Source organism: Cetorhinus maximus, chromosome 21, assembly GCF_964194155.1.
Source record: "Cetorhinus maximus chromosome 21, sCetMax3.hap1.1, whole genome shotgun sequence".
In the NCBI taxonomy this organism is placed as follows: Eukaryota; Metazoa; Chordata; class Chondrichthyes; order Lamniformes; family Cetorhinidae; genus Cetorhinus; species Cetorhinus maximus.
Window position 1 is genome coordinate 80,699,368 of NC_135899.1, and position 17,296 is coordinate 80,716,663.

At 47.4% G+C, this 17,296-nt stretch overlaps 1 protein-coding gene across 1 annotated transcript in view; it reads right to left on the reverse strand.

Moving 5' to 3' along the window:
* The window catches only part of LOC144696052 (E3 ubiquitin-protein ligase RNF19B-like), a 167,194-nt gene that overhangs the window by 83,885 nt on the left and 66,013 nt on the right, over nucleotides 1–17,296 (reverse strand). The window contains exon 2 of the mRNA XM_078567256.1: nucleotides 14,698–14,874. The gene's annotated coding sequence lies outside the window, so the exon portion shown is untranslated. The remainder of the gene's footprint in view (nucleotides 1–14,697; nucleotides 14,875–17,296) is intronic.

A 17,296-nucleotide genomic window follows, 5' to 3' on the forward strand; every position in this document is an offset into this window, starting at 1 on the left:
GCTGGTTGGCCGTTAATTGGCCAGCCAGCGTGAAATCGCAGTTGGGGTCCGATCGCGGGTGGCGGGCCGTTTCCCAGCCGCTCTCGGGCTCGCCCACCCGACAACCCGAAAATCCTGCCCATAATTTCCAAGAATTTTTATTTTATTCTTTTATAGGATTTGGGCATCGCTGGCTAGGCCAGCATTTGTTGCCCATCCCTAATTGCCCTTGAGAAGGTGATGGTGAGCTGCTTTTTTGAACCGCTGCAGTCCATGTGGTGTGGGTACACCCACAGTGCTGTTAGGGAAGGAGTTCCAGGATTTTGACCCAGTGACAGTGAAGGAACGGCCAAGTCAGGATGGTGAGTGGTTTGGAGAGGAACTTCCAGATGGTGGTGTTTCCATGTGTCTGCTGCCCTTGTCCTTCTAGATGGTAGAGGTTGCGGATTTGGAAGGTGCTGTCGAACGAGCCTTGGTGAATTGCTGCAGTGCATCTTGTAGATGATACACACTGCAGCTGCTGTGCGTTAGTAGTGGAGGGAGTGAATGTTTACATTGGTGAATGGGGTGCAAATCAAACAGGCTGCTTTGTCTAGTTGGTGTTAAGCTTCTTGAGTGTTGTTGGAGCTGCACTCATCCAGGCATCACACTCCTGACTTGTGCCTTGTAGATGGCGGATGGGCTTTAGGGAGTCAGGGGTTGGGTTTATGCCAATTCCTAGCCTCTGACCTGCTCTTGTAGCCACAGTATTTATATGGCTAGTCCAGTTCAGTTTCTGATCAATGGTAACCCCCCAGGATGTTGATAATGTTGGATTCAGCGATGTCAATGCCATTGAATGTTGGGGGAGATGGTTGGATTCTCTCTTGTTGGAGATAGTCATTGCCTGGCACTTATGTGGCATGAATGTTACTTATCACTTATCAGCCCAAGCTTAAATGTTGTCCAGGTCTTGCTGCATATGGACACGGACTGCTTCAGTACCTGATGTTGCTGACATTATTGAACATCCCCATTTCCAATTCTATTATAGAGGGAAGGTTTCTGATGAAGCAGCTGAAGATGGTTGGGTCTAGGACACTACCCTAAGAAATTCCTGCAGCGATTTCCTTCAACTGAGATGACTGGCCTTCAATCAGTGGGGAGTTTTCCCCAATCCCCATTGACTTCAGTTTTTCCAGGCTTCTTGATGCCACGCTCGGACCAATGCTGCCTTGGTTTCAAGGGCAATCACTCCCTGTTCCCCTCTTGAGTTCAGCTCTTTTGTCCATTTTTGCGCCAAGGCTGCGGTGAGGTCAGGAGCTGAGTGGCCCTGGCAGAACTAATTAATTGTTCTGCACACTCAGCTATAAAGTTCTAAAAATTATATAGGGTTTCAATAAAGTGAATAAAAATAAACTCTTTCCACTGGGTTGGTAACCAGCGGACACAGATTTAAAATAATTGGTAAAAAAAAGCTAGCAGCAAGGGGGACAATTTTTTTTACTCAAACGTGATGTGATGGTATCTTTCGCTCACTTGCTCTGTTGCTAAGCTGCCAGAGTACTGACTTTCAGCTGAATATGCTCTGAAAATGCTCTGAGTATGCTCTGGGTATGCTCTGGGTATGCTCTGGGTATGCTCTGAATCTGCTCTGAATTGGCTCTGAATCTGCTCTGAATCAGCTCTGAATATGCTCAGTATGCTCTGAATCGGCTCTGAATATGCTCTGAATCGGCTCTGAATCTGCTCTGAATCTGCTCTGAATCGGCTCTGAATCTGCTCTGAATCTGCTCTGAATCGGCTCTGAATCTGCTCTGAATCTGCTCTGAATCGGCTCTGAATCTGCTCTGAATCTGCTCTGAATCTGCTCTGAATCGGCTCTGAATCTGCTCTGAATCTGCTCTGAATCGGCTCTGAATATGCTCTGAATCTGCTCTGAATCGGCTCTGAATATGCTCAGTATGCTCTGAATCGGCTCTGAATCTGCTCTGAATCGGCTCTGAATCTGCTCTGAATCGGCTCTGAATCGGCTCTGAATCTGCTCTGAATCGGCTCTGAATCTGCTCTGAATCGGCTCTGAATCTGCTCTGAATCTGCTCTGAATCGGCTCTGAATCGGCTCTGAATATGCTCTGAATCTGCTCTGAATCGGCTCTGAATATGCTCAGTATGCTCTGAATCGGCTCTGAATCGGCTCTGAATCTGCTCTGAATCTGCTCTGAATCGGCTCTGAATATGCTCTGAATCTGCTCTGAATCGGCTCTGAATCTGCTCTGAATCGGCTCTGAATCTGCTCTGAATCGGCTCTGAATCGGCTCTGAATCTGCTCTGAATCTGCTCTGAATCGGCTCTGAATCTGCTCTGAATCGGCTCTGAATCTGCTCTGAATCGGCTCTGAATCTGCTCTGAATCGGCTCTGAATCTGCTCTGAATCTGCTCTGAATCTGCTCTGAATCGGCTCTGAATCGGCTCTGAATTGGCTCTGAATCTGCTCTGAATCTGTTCTGAATCTGCTCTAACTTGTGCGCCAGGGCATGTCGCAATTCACCCCAATATTACGTGTCACTACAATTTTGCAACAGATTACTAAAACCTTTGTACTGGTTCAACTATGATGGTAAACATCCCTTCAGTATTCCTGAAATGGTAAGTGGATACATTCTTGTGGGCTGACATTTAAGATGGTGCCTTAAGTTCCAAAAACGTTCTCATCATTGGGCTTTATATCTAAAGCTGACCCTGTTGTAATAACTGTAAAGCAGAAGATAGAATATATTCACCTTTATCAAAACATATGGCTAATTGGCTGAGTACTTTGATGTTAGAAATAAAGCAGGGTTTTTTAAAATATGATAAGCACAAGGAAAACACCAAACGAATGCACCAAACCTCCCCAATAGGTCTCCATGGAAACCCTGTGCCTTTTAACAACCATTTCTAAACCATTGCCTAAAACTAACCTAAATTGATGAGCAAGAAAAATCAGCTGTAAATAGCAACCTGGATTCACTACAGTGAAACTGTCTGTTGTATTTTGTATTGTAGCAACTGGGTATATATAAATAACCTGGTAATGTTTGTTTTAACCCTCATAGCATCTGGATACTGATGATGCAGAAGAGTTATAATACCACGTAGTATGGCAATCCACAATGCAATGGCCAAGGAAACTTGCACAACTAACACTGAGTTGTACAAGCTAATAAGCAGATAAGTGGAAGCCAAAAACAATGAGTTCAAATGATTTGCATCATTTGTTGCATTTCACAATAACACTGAAACGTCTGAACTACCCCAATGTCGTTCTACTTACCCATCATTCTATAGGAATATTACCCTCATGGAGTTCGGTATTTTCCTATTTCCAGTGCAGTGATAATCACACAATTCAGAATAATACTGGCAACCAGGGCAAGGATTTTTCCTATGGCGGGCGGGCTGGGCAGGGGCGGGCGCAGAGCCGATCAGCGGGAAAATTAAGGTGCGCCCAGCGTAATACGCGACCGGTAGTGCTCAGTGCTACCTGTGCGGATGGGGGGGAAGAGGGAGAGTCGGGACCAGCACTCTTTCACGCACGCGCACAAAGTGCAGCAATCTCCCTGAGGCACGGAGCGGCATCAGGGAGATTGAATGGATGTTAAAACAATTAAATAAATGATTTAAAAGTTTATTTAAATATGTCCCCTCATGTGACTGTGGCACATGAAGTTGGGATGCGTTTTTAAATGTATTTATTTATTTGATTAAAGCTTCAGGAAACCTCATCCCGCTCGTGGATGAGGTTTCCTGAAAAGCGCGAAGGCCGCTTGGGCTTTTTGCCTGCCCGACAACCTTAAGGTTGGGCGGACAGCATTCGCAAGTGCCTCAATTAACTTCTTAACGGTGCGTGCCCGCCGAACGAAATATCGCAATGGCGTCAGGACGCACGCCCGACGTCATCGCGCATCATTTTACACGTCGGCGTGTCGGGCCCCGCCCCCGCACGCCAATGGAAAATTCCTGCCCCAGTTGTCAGCAGAGAGATACAATCACAGGTTACGATGAGAAGGAAAAGAGAGGCTTTTAGCAGGTACAAGGGAAGCAAATCAGCGGAGCCATTAGTGGAGTACAGAAAGTGCAGGGTGGAGCTTAAGAAAGCTATTAGGAAAGCAAAGAGGGGATATGAGAAAGCTCTGGCTGGTAAAAGTAGGGAAAATCCCAAGATATTCTATAAGTATATCAATGGGAAGAGAATAACCAGGGAAAGAGTAGGGCCCATAAGGGACCAAGGGGGCAATCTATGGATGGAGGACATCGCTAGAGTGTTAAATGAATAATTCATGTCCGTCTTCACCCAAGAGAATGAGGATGAAGTAATCGAACTCGGGGAGAGAGACTGCGAGGTTCTTAAGCAAATTGATATAGGAAGTGACAAGGTATTGGAGGTGTTGGCAGGCTTAAAAGTGGACAAATCTCCAGGTCCAGATGATTTGTGTCCCAGACTGCTGAGGGAGGCAAGGGTGGAGATTGCAGGGGCTCTGATCCAAATTTTTAATTCCTCTCTGGCCATGGGGGAGGTGCCACAGGACTGGAGAACTGCTAATGTGGTTCCGCTATTTAACAAGGGTTGTAGAGATAAGCCAGGGAACTACAGGCCAGTGAGTCTCAAGTCAGTGGTAGGGAAACTATTGGAGAAATTTCTGAAGGAGAGAATCTATCTCCACTAGGAGAAGCAAGGTTTGATCAGGGATAGTCAGCATGGTTTTGTCAGAGGGAGGTCATGCCTAACAAATTTGATTGAATTTTTTGAGGAGGTGACCAGGTGTGTAGATGAGGGTAGTGTAGTTGATGTAGTTTATATGGATTTCAGCAAAGCCTTTGACAAGGTCCCAAATGGAAGACTTGTAAAGAAGGCAAATGCACATGGGACACAGGGTAATTTGATAAGGTGGATTCAAAATTGGCTTAGTTGTAGGAGGCAGAGGGTGATGACAGAAGGATGTTTTAGTGACTGGAAGCCAGTGTCCAGTGGCGTACCACAGGGATCTGTGCTCGGTCCCCTATTATTTATTATTTATATAAACAACATAGATGACTATGTGGGGGGGAGGATTAGTAAGTTTGTGGATGACACAAAGATTGGCTGGGTGGTTAACAGTGAGGTTTAGTGTCTTGGGCTACAGGAAGATATAGATGGGATGGTCAAATGGGCAGATAAGTGGCAGATGGAATTTAACCCTGAAAAGTGTGAGGTGATACACTTTGGAAGGAGTAATTTGACAAGGAAGTATTCAATGAACGGCATGACACTAGGAAGTTCTGAGGAACAAAGGGACCTTGGCGTGTGTGTCCATAGATCTCTGAAGGTGGAGGGGCATGTTAGTGGGATGGTGAAAAAGGCATATGGGACACTTGCCTTTATCAATCAAGGCATAGATTACAAAAGTAGGGAGGTCATGTTGGAGTTGTATAGAACCTTGGTGAGGCCACAGCTGGAGTACTGTGTGCAGTGCTGGTCACCACATTATAGGAAGAATGTGATTGCACTGGAGGGGTTGCAGGGGAGATTCACCAGGATGTTGCCTGGGATGAAACATTTAAGTTATGAAGAGAGGTTGGATAGACTTGGGTTGTTTTCGTTGGTGCAGAGAAGACTGAGGGACGACCTGATCGAGGCGTACAAGATTATGAGGGCATGGACAGGGTGGATAGGGAGCAGCTGTTCCCCTTAGTTGAAGGGTCAGTCACAAGGGAGCATAAGTTCAAGGTGAGGGGCAGGAGGCTTAGGGGGGACGTAAGGAAAAACTTTTTTATCCAGAGGGTGGTGACAGTCTGGAATGCGCTGCCTGGCAGGGTGGTAGAGGTGGGTTGCCTCACATCCTTTAAAAAGTACCTGGATGAGCACTTGGCACGTCATAACATTCAAGGCTATGGGCCAAGTGCTGGTGAATGGGATTAGGTAGGTAGGTCATGTGTTTCTCACGTGTTGGTGCAGACTCGATGGGCCGAAAGGCCTCTTCTGCACTGTGATTCTGTGATAAGAGCGATTTAATGGAAACAGACATCAGTTAACCTGTAAAACAGTTCATTTTCAGTAGAAGAAGTGAAAACTTACCCCAAAGACCGTGGAGAAAACTCCTCCTTTTCCCATAGGAAAAGTCACAGAGAGAAGTCCCTCCACCCTCGAGCTTGAAGTTCAACACACAAAAGGAGCAGCACAATTATTTTTAAAGGAAAACTCTGGAGTGGATGGGAATGTAGATGGGAATGCCACATCTTGAATTTGAACAGCCCGATATTCTGTTTGTTAATGTCATCAGCACACTCTAAAAGCCAAACATAAATCGCATTTGAAAAAGTCATTTGTGACATTTTTCTTTTAGAAAATGCATATCTTGAGATACACAAGCTCAGAATCAGACAACGTTTGACACAGAAGCACAAAGGGAGATTTAGGACAGGTCAAAATTTTGGTCAAAGAGGTAGGTTTAAGGAGTGTCTTCAAGGAGGGAAGGTTTAGAGAGGGCATTCCAGAGTTTACAACGCAGGACGCTGAAGGAATGGTCGCCAGTAAGAAAGTTCAATTTGCCTATTTACCTTCTGTGTAAGTTCCCTCCAAATTGTTGAAATTAAAGAAATGAAGTTGAGGATAATCATATTTCCACAGATCTAACAGCAATGAGCTTCTTCCCTAAACACAAATCACCCCATATATGGTTTAGTAATAGACATAGTTTTCATGTTTCTGTTTTATTCTTTCATGGGGATGTGGGTGTCGCTGGCTAGGCCAACATTTATTGCCCATCCCTAATTGCCTTTGGGAAGGTGGTGGGGAGCTGCCTTCCTGAACCGCTATAGTCCATGTGGTGTAGGTACATCCAGAGCACGGTTAGGGAGGGAGTTCCAGCATTTTGACCCAGCGACAGTGAAGGAATGGCGATATATTTCCAAGTCGGAATGGTGAGTGGCTTGGTGGGGAACTTCCAGGTGGTGGTGTTCCCATCTATTTGCTGCCCTTGTCCTTCTAGATGGTAGTGGCCATGGTTTTGGAAGGTGCTAGGGAGCCTTGGTGAGTTGCTGCAGTGCATCTTGTAGATGGTACACACTGCTGCTACTGTGCGTCGGTGATGGAGGGAGTATGTTTATTGTGGTGGATGGGATGCCAGTCAAGTGGTCTGTTTTATCCTGGATGGTGTGGAGCCTCTTAAGTGTAATTGGAGCTGCACTCATCCAGGCAAGTGGGGAGTATACCATCGCAATCCTGACTTGTACTTTGTAGATGGCGGACAAGCTTTTGGGAGTCAGGAGGTGAGTTACTCGTCGCATGATTCCTAGCCTCTGACCTGCTCTTGTAGCTACAGTATTTATATGGCTAGTCCAGTTCAGTTTCTGGTCAATGGTAACCCCCAGGATGTTGATAGGTGTTACAATGCGGGAGGGTCAATAGTATTCCTCAATATTATTGTAAATAACTATTGTTCCATCAAGTAAAACATATCATGATTTACTTAGTTGGAGGTTGTGTCATTAGGAGAAATCTGATTTAAATTTATACAGTGGGGTGCTTTAAAATAGTGGAAATTCTTTTAAAAACTGAATATGTTTTCTGAAATCATGTCTGGAATGAGAATTTCATAATTAACCAGAATGGAAATCGGTCTTGTGAGGCGGGAGCTAAAAGCAATGGAAGAAATGATTTCTTTTCTTCTGTAGGTTTATGATTACAAATAAGCAACAGAAGTAGCAGCATGAACTTGAAATAAGATAGCTATGTGGTTTCCTGTGCACGTCAGTGATGTGCATGAATTTCGAGAGCTAAAAATAAATGATGAAAAAGATTTTTTTTTTGCGCTAAACCATTCATCACGTATCTGCTACTATGTTTGGGGGAAAGGGGTGGGTAACAGTAGCTGTACTGAAAGCACAAAGCACATATCTCGCCGGCATTCGTTCCACAGTTAAAAGGTCCAAAATCAAATGCAAATCTTACAGGGATGGGAGGGGGTGGAGAGGAACTCACTGCCTATTTGCATTGTCCAAAAGGTACTGGGTGGATCTGGGGAAACAAAAGCGAACCCTTTCACCGGTTAAACCTACACCAACCTACAGTGGAATTATGCTACATGCCACAGTTCAGGGTGCAGCACTTTTACACAGTCAACTGGCTGCACCATTTCTTCAATATGTTCGAGTCTACCTCAGCGTTCACTTGGCCACATACCCACAACGTTTATGGTCATACTCGTGTTTGTGATTTTGCTGATTAAAATGTGGAGGTTTTTTTAAAAAAAAGCCATAAACAAATAATGGATAACTTGGGAAATTTAGGAGTCAGTTCAATTAATTCTTCAAATCAGTTTTCACTTATGAGACTTGTGGTCAAATTCTAGCTCCAGGAATCTTGGCTCCTGAATTTATATGATGCGCAATGGAGAGACATAAAGAACTAAAACCTGGGAATTCAGGGCTATTGGGAAGGGGGCAGAGCAGGAATATTGGTTCAATGGGGACGTAGGGGGCAGGAATTTAGGGTGGAGTCTGTTCTCATCCCTTTTTTACTGTGAGCACAAATTCCGATGGTGGGGTGAGGGAGTTGGGGGAGACTAACTACACCCACTAAAGGTTTCCAGAGCGGAGGTTATGTGCATTCTTTCCAAACAAAAGGAAAACAAAATACAAGGCAGGTTGGAAGCTTTTAGATAACTCCTTGTTAATTGTGTGGAAGGGCTAAGAAATTAATGGATTTTGATGTGGTTAACTTTAAGGTAATGTTAAACTTTTTTTATTATTCTTTCACGGGATGTGGGCATCACTGGCTAGGCCAGCATTTATTGCCCATCCCTAACTGCCCTTGAGAAGGTGGTGGACTGAGCCGCTTTAGTCCCTGTGGTGTAGGTCCACCCACATTGCTATTAGGGTGGGGAAGTTCCAGGATTTTGACCCAGTGGCTGTGAAGGAACGGGTGATATATTTCCAAGTCAGGGTGGGATGTAGATTGGAGGGGAACTTCCAGGTGGTGCTGTTCCCATGCATCTGCTGCCCTTGTCCTTCTAGATGGTAGAGGTCACCAGTTTGGAAAGCGCTGTAGAAGGAGCCTTGGTGAGCTGCAGCAGTGCATCTTGTAGATGGTACACACTGCTGCAACTGTGCGTTGGTGGTGGAGGGAGTGAATGTTGAAAATGGTGGTGGTTGCAGTGCCAATCAAGTGGGCTGCTTTGTCCTGGCTTATGCTGAGCTTCTTGAGTGTTGTTAGAGCTGCACTCATCCAGGCAAGCAGAGAGTATTCCATCACACTCCTGACTTGTGCCTTGTACATGGTGAACAGGCTTCGGGGAGTCAGGAGATGAGTTACTTGCTGCAGAATTCCCAGCATCTGACCTGCTCTTGTAGCCACAGTATTTATATGGTTAATCCAGTTCAGTAACCTCCGGGATATTGATAGTGGGGGATTCAGCAACAGTAATGCCATTGAATGTTAACAGGAGATGGTTAGATTCTCCCCTGTTGGAGATGGTCATTGCCTGGCACTTGTTTGGCGCAAATGTTACTTGCCAGCCCAGGCCTGAATGTTATCCAGAACTTGAATTTTTAGCTTGTTGGGGCCAGCGCAATTGGAAGCGGATGTGAAATCCGCTCCAACCTGTGATCAGCTCCCGACATCAATTTCACGCTGGTTGGCCAATTTAGTGCCGGCCAGCGTGAAACACACACTGAGGCAGGCTCAGCGTTGCCGATGGGGGTGGGGAGAGGGTGCGCGCCGGGGCCAATAAGGGTACGGGTGGGGGGGTTTAAATGGAGCTCCCTGAAGACTGGCAGTGTGTGTGTGTGTGTAAGAGCCTCAGGGAGCAGCTTTGAAAATCGAATTGTTTGACTCATCACTTCAGTTATTGAGCTGTTACCGTCTACAGTATGTCATCCGCGCCCTGATCCCTGCCAAACGGATGTAAATGCCCGGGACCAGCCTGCCCCCCCCCCCCCCACTTTTCCGATGAGTGCCTGCGGGTTTTACTGGAGTCAGTGCCCAACGTGACATCCTGCTGCCGCGGGACAGTAAAGGGAGGTCACCTCATGTGACAAAGGCGGCCCGGACGGAGGTGGCAGGTCCGGTCAGTGGGCGTGATGTCGGACAAAGGACCTGGATCCAGTGCAGGAAAAGGTTAAATGGCCTTCTGAGCTCTGCCAGGGTGAGCACTGGATCCAGCTGGAACCTTGGAGAGATGTCTTTGTGGGTCCCAGCACTGGTCGGTGCTCATGGGTGTGAAACACAGAGCGCAAAGTGGCACATAATCCTGTGCCTAGATAGACTGCGGCTGGCAAGTTTGCCAGGGTGAGGTGCGGCAAGTGAAGGGCAACTGAACCTGCGTCTTTTGGCGGGGGCTGGGATTTTCTGGAATGTAGAGCGGGGCTAATGAAAGCAGAGGGGAAGAGAAGTCACAATGCATGGACAGTGGCTCCCAAACCACCTTCTCCTGAATCAGGTGGAGGAGTAAGTCCTGGAGATGGCCTGCGAACGTGGAGCTAGGTCCACTGGTCATGGAGAGGCAGGGGTATTGGTTGAAGGTAAAAGTCCAGTAGACAGGGAAGAGATTGGGGGACGGTATGAGGGATGTGGAGCAGCGGTTGTGAGACTAACAAGTGAAATCCACTAATCCCTGTTGCAAGTCCATTCGGAAGTCTTTGTTCAGCCAGATGTCCATTCTGAGAAGCAACCAGACTGCATGCACTCTGACTTCGTAATGTTGTTCGATACTGACATTTTTCCTTTTCTCCCTCAGATGGAACATCATCACGTCCCCAGAAGGACCCCCGAGGACCCTCCCTTGACCTCCAAGGATGACCAGCTTCCAGATGCACCCAAGTCACATCCTCCCTCTGCACCATGCATATGCATTTCAGAGCAGACGGTAGTGCACGCTGGCAAAGGCCCACCACACTCGCCTGAGGAGCTGGCAGAGGCAGGGAGTCCCCCAGGGTGTCGGCAGTCAGAGGACTGCTGGAGACCAGGATAATGCTGAGCCCAAGGCAGATGATGAGCCTCTGGAGTCGTCCATTAGGCGGCAGATGCTGGATGCCCAGCAGGATGCTGGTGAAGATCTGGCAGGGTTCCCTGAGGGTCTGCGTGCTATGGTCTCAGTGCTGGAGGAGTCCAAACAGAGCGAGAGCACTGCGCCGGCCCAGAGCTCAGAATGCACGGCTTCCTGCATAGAGAGAGTGACGACTCTCATGGAGAGGCAGCTCCAGGAACTCAACCGGGGCTTTTTGGGGCTGCGTTCAGACCTGCAAGCCCACACGCTGGTGGTGACCTCAGCAGGTCACTGCCAATGTGAGAGATGGGTGAGGCACCCAGTGACTCTGCCAGCTGCCCCTCCGTCTCTGGTGAGCAGGGAGGTTCAAACCAACCTCATGTTGGCAGATGACCTGTAGCTCGCATCTGGGGGCTCCTCTCGGGGCCGCTCCTGATGATGGCAGCAGCTCCTCCGCCCCTCTGCCAGTGACCGTCGCTTCTGAGGGGACCGCGAACACTGAGGAGTGCCCAGCCCGGGCGCTGGACTCTCCTGCACAGGCCCTGGCGACCAGGGGACAGCCGCCAAGATCACCAAGGCCGACAGGGCATCAGAGTCATCAGCCTGCCTCCAATGCAGCTGCCGGAGGGGGGGAAGCACCAAGATGTAGCACTCGCAAGTGGAAATTTAAGTCACAATGATCACATAAGGGGTCTCATGGGTGATTAATTTCTCCGTGTCTAATGGTGTATGTATATCTTTGCCTTCAATATTAAAATGTTACATAATCTGCAATGGCCTAATTGTGCTTCATGCAATTGACAGGGACGAGGCCTGGCAGTCGTGTGTCACACATATAAAGGGCTGCAAAGTTTATTTCAGAGGTAGGCAGTTGAGTGAAGGGTGACAGGAGTGCCTCATCAGCAACCAGTTAGGTGGCCCTTCCCTTGCCATTGCCTTGACTCCTTGCCTTGAATTCATAACTTCAAGTCCTCTGAATCAAGGCCTCCCTGTCTCCTATAAGCACCTTCACATCAGGGTCTTGCTCCTCACCCTGGGGCTCTTCAGGCTCCTCCTCAGACTCAGCACTTGAATCATCCTCTGTGGCCTCTGGAACAGCACCATTGTCTTCATCCTCCAATGGGTCCCCACCTTGAGAGAGACAGATTGTGCAGTGTGCAGCAGACAACAACAATAAGGGAGACACGTTCAGAAGGATATTGCAGTGATCCCCCTGAGCGGTCCAGGCAGCAAAACCTCATCTTGAGTAGGTCTACAGTCCTCTCAATTATTGCCCTTGGGGAGGCATGACTGGGTTTTTAGCTCTCCTCAGCTGCAGTCTTTGGGTATCTCAGCAGCGTCACTAGCCACCTTTTCAGCAGATAGCCTTTTTCCCCAATAGCCAGCCATCCAAGCGTGTTGGAGCAATGAGCAGCCTTGGCACCTGCGAGTGACCCAGCATGTAGGCATCATGGCAGCTTCCTGAATACCTGGCACAAACCTGCAGTATCTCACTCCTGTGGTCACACACAGTCTGGATGTTTAGAGAGTGGAACCCCTTTCTATTGACAAAGACAACCGGCTCCCCTGCTGACACCTTTATGGGAACTCGTGTGCACCCAACAGCCCCCTGAATTCGGGGAAATCCTGCAGCTGCAGCTAAGCCTCTGGCTCGCTTTTCCTGGCTGACCTTGTCAGTCCTGAAGCGAATGAAGGTGCTGTCCCTTCAGAACAGCGCAACTGTGACCAACTTGATGCAGCTGTGGACAGCTGATTTGTGAGACACCACACGGATCCCCCACTGACCCCCTGGAAAGAACCAGAGGCATAAAAGGTTCTGGGCAACTGTCACCTTCAGAGCCACTGGCATAGGGTGGCCACCTACACAGTTGGAGGCAATTTCGGGGCCGATCATTTCGCATATAGAGGTGACGGTGTGCCTGGAAAAGCGGAGCTTTCTTCAGCACTGAATCTCTGACATGCTCAGGTAACATGATTGCTGCCTGTACACTCTAAATGCTGGGTAATGGCACCTTCTCTGGACCTCTCTACCTTGCACTTTCTGTAGCCTTCCAGCCTTTCTGGCTACACCTCTTGGTCGACAGGGCCGACTCTGGGATGGTGCCTGCGGGAAACTGGCCTCCTCTCCCTTCTGGCCTCCTCTACCGAGATGGTCCCTCCAGCAGAGTACACAATATCCACTTTTGTCCAGCCAGAACAGGCTTTTGCACTGAAAGGGTCCGTCTGCAGAAAGCCTCTGTAAATGCTTAAAAATCAGAGAGTTCTCCAAAACTGCCAAAAAAATGCCAGAAACAATCTACAAACCAACTCCAAAGAACTTACAGCAAAACTCCTAACTCCTCACCGTACCAACATCCTGTGAGTCTTTTATCCCACCCTGGATGTAGAATGAATGAAAAACGCCAAGGCCGCCTGGCCCACACGCTTTTATGCTCAGCGTACGTCCATCAGGGTCATTGTCCATTGGTCTTTAAATGGTCTTAATCTGCTCTTTAACTGTCAGCGGGCGCAATTCCGGCTTGTGCGTGAGGTGGCGCACTTACATTGGGACGCCCTCCTGACATCTTCGCCATTCATGTCTACCAAGCGCCTGCCTGGCCAGCACAAAATTCTGGCCCAGGTCTCGCTGCATATGGACATTAACTGCTTCAATGAATGGTGCTGGCCAGTGTGCAATCATTCGCAAACATCCCCACCTCTGGTCTTATGATGGAGGGAAGGTTATTGATGAAGCAGCTGAAGATGGTTGGCCCGAGGACACTACCCTGAGGAACTCCTGCAGTGATGTCCTGGAGCTGAGATGACTGACCTCCAACAACCACAACCATCTTCCTTTGTGCTAGGTATGACTCCAACCAGCGGAGGGTTTTTCCCCAATTCCCATTGACTTCAGTTTTGCTAGGGCTCCTTGATGCCACACTCAGTCAAATTCTGCCTTGGTGTTAAGGGCAGTCACTCTCACCTCACCTCTTGAGTTTAGCTCTTTTGTCCATGTTTGGACCAAGGCTGTAAAGAGATTAGGAGCTGAGTGACCCTGGCAGAACCCAAACTGAGCATCAGTGAGCAGATTATTGCTCAGTAAGTGCCGCTTGATAGCACTGTTGACAACCCCTTCCATCACTTTGCTGACAATCAAGAGTAGATAGATTGGATTTGCCCTGCTTTTTGTGTACAGGACATATCCCTGGGCAATTTTCCACATCATCGGACAGATGCCAGTGCTGTAGCTGTACTGGAACAGCTGCAACACTGGAGCAAGAAAATAAGCATTTTTATAACCATGCAACGAACATATTTATTAAGATTGTAAAAGCAAGGTAAACATTGCATGGAAAACAATGCAAGTCAGTTGTGGATTTTCTTTAAATAACTGGACAAGCTTCATTTTCAACAACCACTCAGGTATTTCCCCCGCTAACATGTTGTGGGTTAAGGGTACAGTGACTCACCCACATAACTGAGAGGGTTGGGGTTTCTACTTCGGCAGGCTCAGGCATCAAGTCATTTCACAGTCCGACTCTGCTATCTGTAGGCTCGTTACTGGTCCCTTAGCAAATGCGGAACAGTAAAATGACTTGGCTGTAGTTGTTGACCATAACCTGAAACTATGTTGTAAATGTCAACAAGGTTAATCAAATACTTTCTCTTGGAGATAAAGTGAGGTGGAATCCGCAAAGGGAAGGTTGTTTGGGGTCTTTGGAAAGGCAAAACACCTCCTCTCGTCCTAGACTTACCTCCTCATTCATACCTCGCCTTGTTGGGTTTAAGCTTCTCCCCAATCACCTGCGTGATGACCACATCCAGCCAGGAATCGAAACGTATGTAGAGGCCACTTACAACAGTGTCATGAGGTAACCAATGCAGTAAGCGTTTACAGAATGAATGAAGTAGTCAGGATACATCCCAGAACCCTAGTGAGGGAAGAAAAAAATAAGTGAGGTGCTGGTAAATGGTTTTCAACCTTTCATTCAAAGCTTACACCGTGAGTCTGAAAGGTGAGTTATGTAAGCCCATATTTATAAGCAGTAAGGTATGAATTAGAATTACAAACCCATTGGTCAAACATCAGAAAATGCTTAGAATATTTTACAGGTGTTATCAGCATCACATAAAGAACCCATCAGGGCAAGTCAGGGGGGAGCAAATGCAATAACTTTCCTTTATGATTTTATACTCCTGAGTTATGAGAGGTAGCTTGCTTTGTATTAGGGAAACAAGATTACAGGGACACTTCAGTCATGCTCGAGGGTAGAAGTCTGAGCAGCATTCACACAGACAGCAAGTGGGAGCTGAAACAGGGTGACAAAAAGCATAACAAACGTTATAGATGGATGCAGATAAACCACTGACTGAAAATGTGCTGGAAAAGGTTGAATAAACTGAAAGAGAGGGTAAGGTTGTATCGATGTCGATCTTACTTGTAGGCAATTTATTTTTTGCAGGGAAGTCGGTTACACATGATCAGAATTGACCGAATCAGCACAAATGACTCTTGTATAAATTTTGCTTATATTGGCTTCTTTTGATGGGAATAATCAGCAGGCAGTTTACTTGCCCTTCCACATTTGGTAAGAGATGAATAAACTGCGCATTGATTGGTCATTCAGGGTCATCCTGCAAAACTGGCCACAATTTTACTGTCCGCATAATAAGAAACCTGAACCACTCACCATTAAATGAAATAATATGAAAATGTTTGAACCAACACCAAAGAACAAACCAGGCACTGGTAATATAAAGTATTCTTGTGATGCAGAATTATAGGTACACCATGTAGATATTAAACAAGAGCTGCCTGCCAATCGCAAAGTGCCTTCATTGTCAAACTCATCCCAAGTCACTTCACAGAGAGCATTGTGAAAACAGGTGCCAAAACAGTAAAGGGTTAAGGGGAATAACCAAAACCTTGACTGAAGAAAGAAGATGTTTGCAGGAGCAGGGGAGAGAGGTAAGGACATTTGGGAAGGGAATTCCAGGGAAGAGGACCCAGGCAGCCAATGGTGCCAATGGTGGGGGTGAAGGGAGCACAAGTTGTTGGATTCAGAAGTGATGATAAATTCAAGGATCTTGGGAAGGAAAGGGAAATTTCAATAAGTGGCAATAATTAATGAGGTTGGAAGGATTGAGGGTCGATTATTTTTTCATAAATATTGATAGCGAGTGTAGAAACTATCGGGGAATTGGCATTATGCTGCACTCTGACCTCGTCCCGACCCACCATCGCCACAAGAAGTCTTTTCTTAACACAGTGAGTGATTAGAAAATGGAATGCACTGCCCGACAGTGTGGTGGAGACAGATTCGTGTGTGGCTTTCAAAGAGGAATTGGATAAACACCTGAAGAGAGAGCAGCAGCAGGTCTTTGGAGAAATGTCATGGGAGTGGGACTGGCTGGATTGCTCTTGCAGAGAGCTGACATGGATGCAAAGGGCTGAATGGCCTCCTTCTGTGCTCTAACAAGGAACAGGTTCACATTCATCAAGTGATACTGGATAGCAATCAGGAGCAGACACCCCAGTTAATTTACCCCCTTCTCCTTATCTACCAGGTCATGATGGGGAAATTGTCGTGCTCAAACCACCACTCTGGCTGAGATCAGGCCCAGGATTTTTCTGATGGCGGGTGGGCTGGGCGGGAGCAGGCGCGGAGCCGATCGTCGCCCGCGATCGGCTCTGCGCCGCCATTTTACGCAGGCGGGCCAATTGAGGCCCGCCCAGCGTAATACACAGCCGGTAGAGCTCGGTGCTACCTGTGTGGCCGGGGGGAGGAGGGAGAGTTGGGACCAGCACTCTTAAGCGCAGCTGCCTCAGGGAGATTGAATTGATACTAAAATAATTAAAAAATTGATTTAAAAATTTTATGTAAACGTGTCCCCTCATGTGACGAAGTGGGGACATTTTTTTTATTTATGAAAATTAATTAATTTATTTGATGAAAGCTTCAGGAAACCTCAACCCGCTCGTGGATGAGGCTTCCTGAAAAACGCAAAGGCCGCTTGGGCTTTTCGCCCGCCCGGGACAACCTTAAGGTTGGACGGGCAGCATTCGCAAGCGGTTCAACTAATTTCTTAATGGCATTAATAGGCCGTTTACATTTTGGCGGGGGCGCAACTGACTCTGGTGCCTGCCCACCAAACGACAAATCACGGGACTGCGCGATGATGTCGGGACGCAGGCCCGATGTCATCCCGTGTCATTTTACGCGTCAGCGTGTCGGGCCCTGTCCCCCCACACGCTGCCAGGAAAATTCTGCCCCAGGTGAACTTAGAATGTCAGCTTGGGTCATTTGTCATTCAGGGGTAGGAACTTTGTGAATTGGAGCCCCACACTAGAAT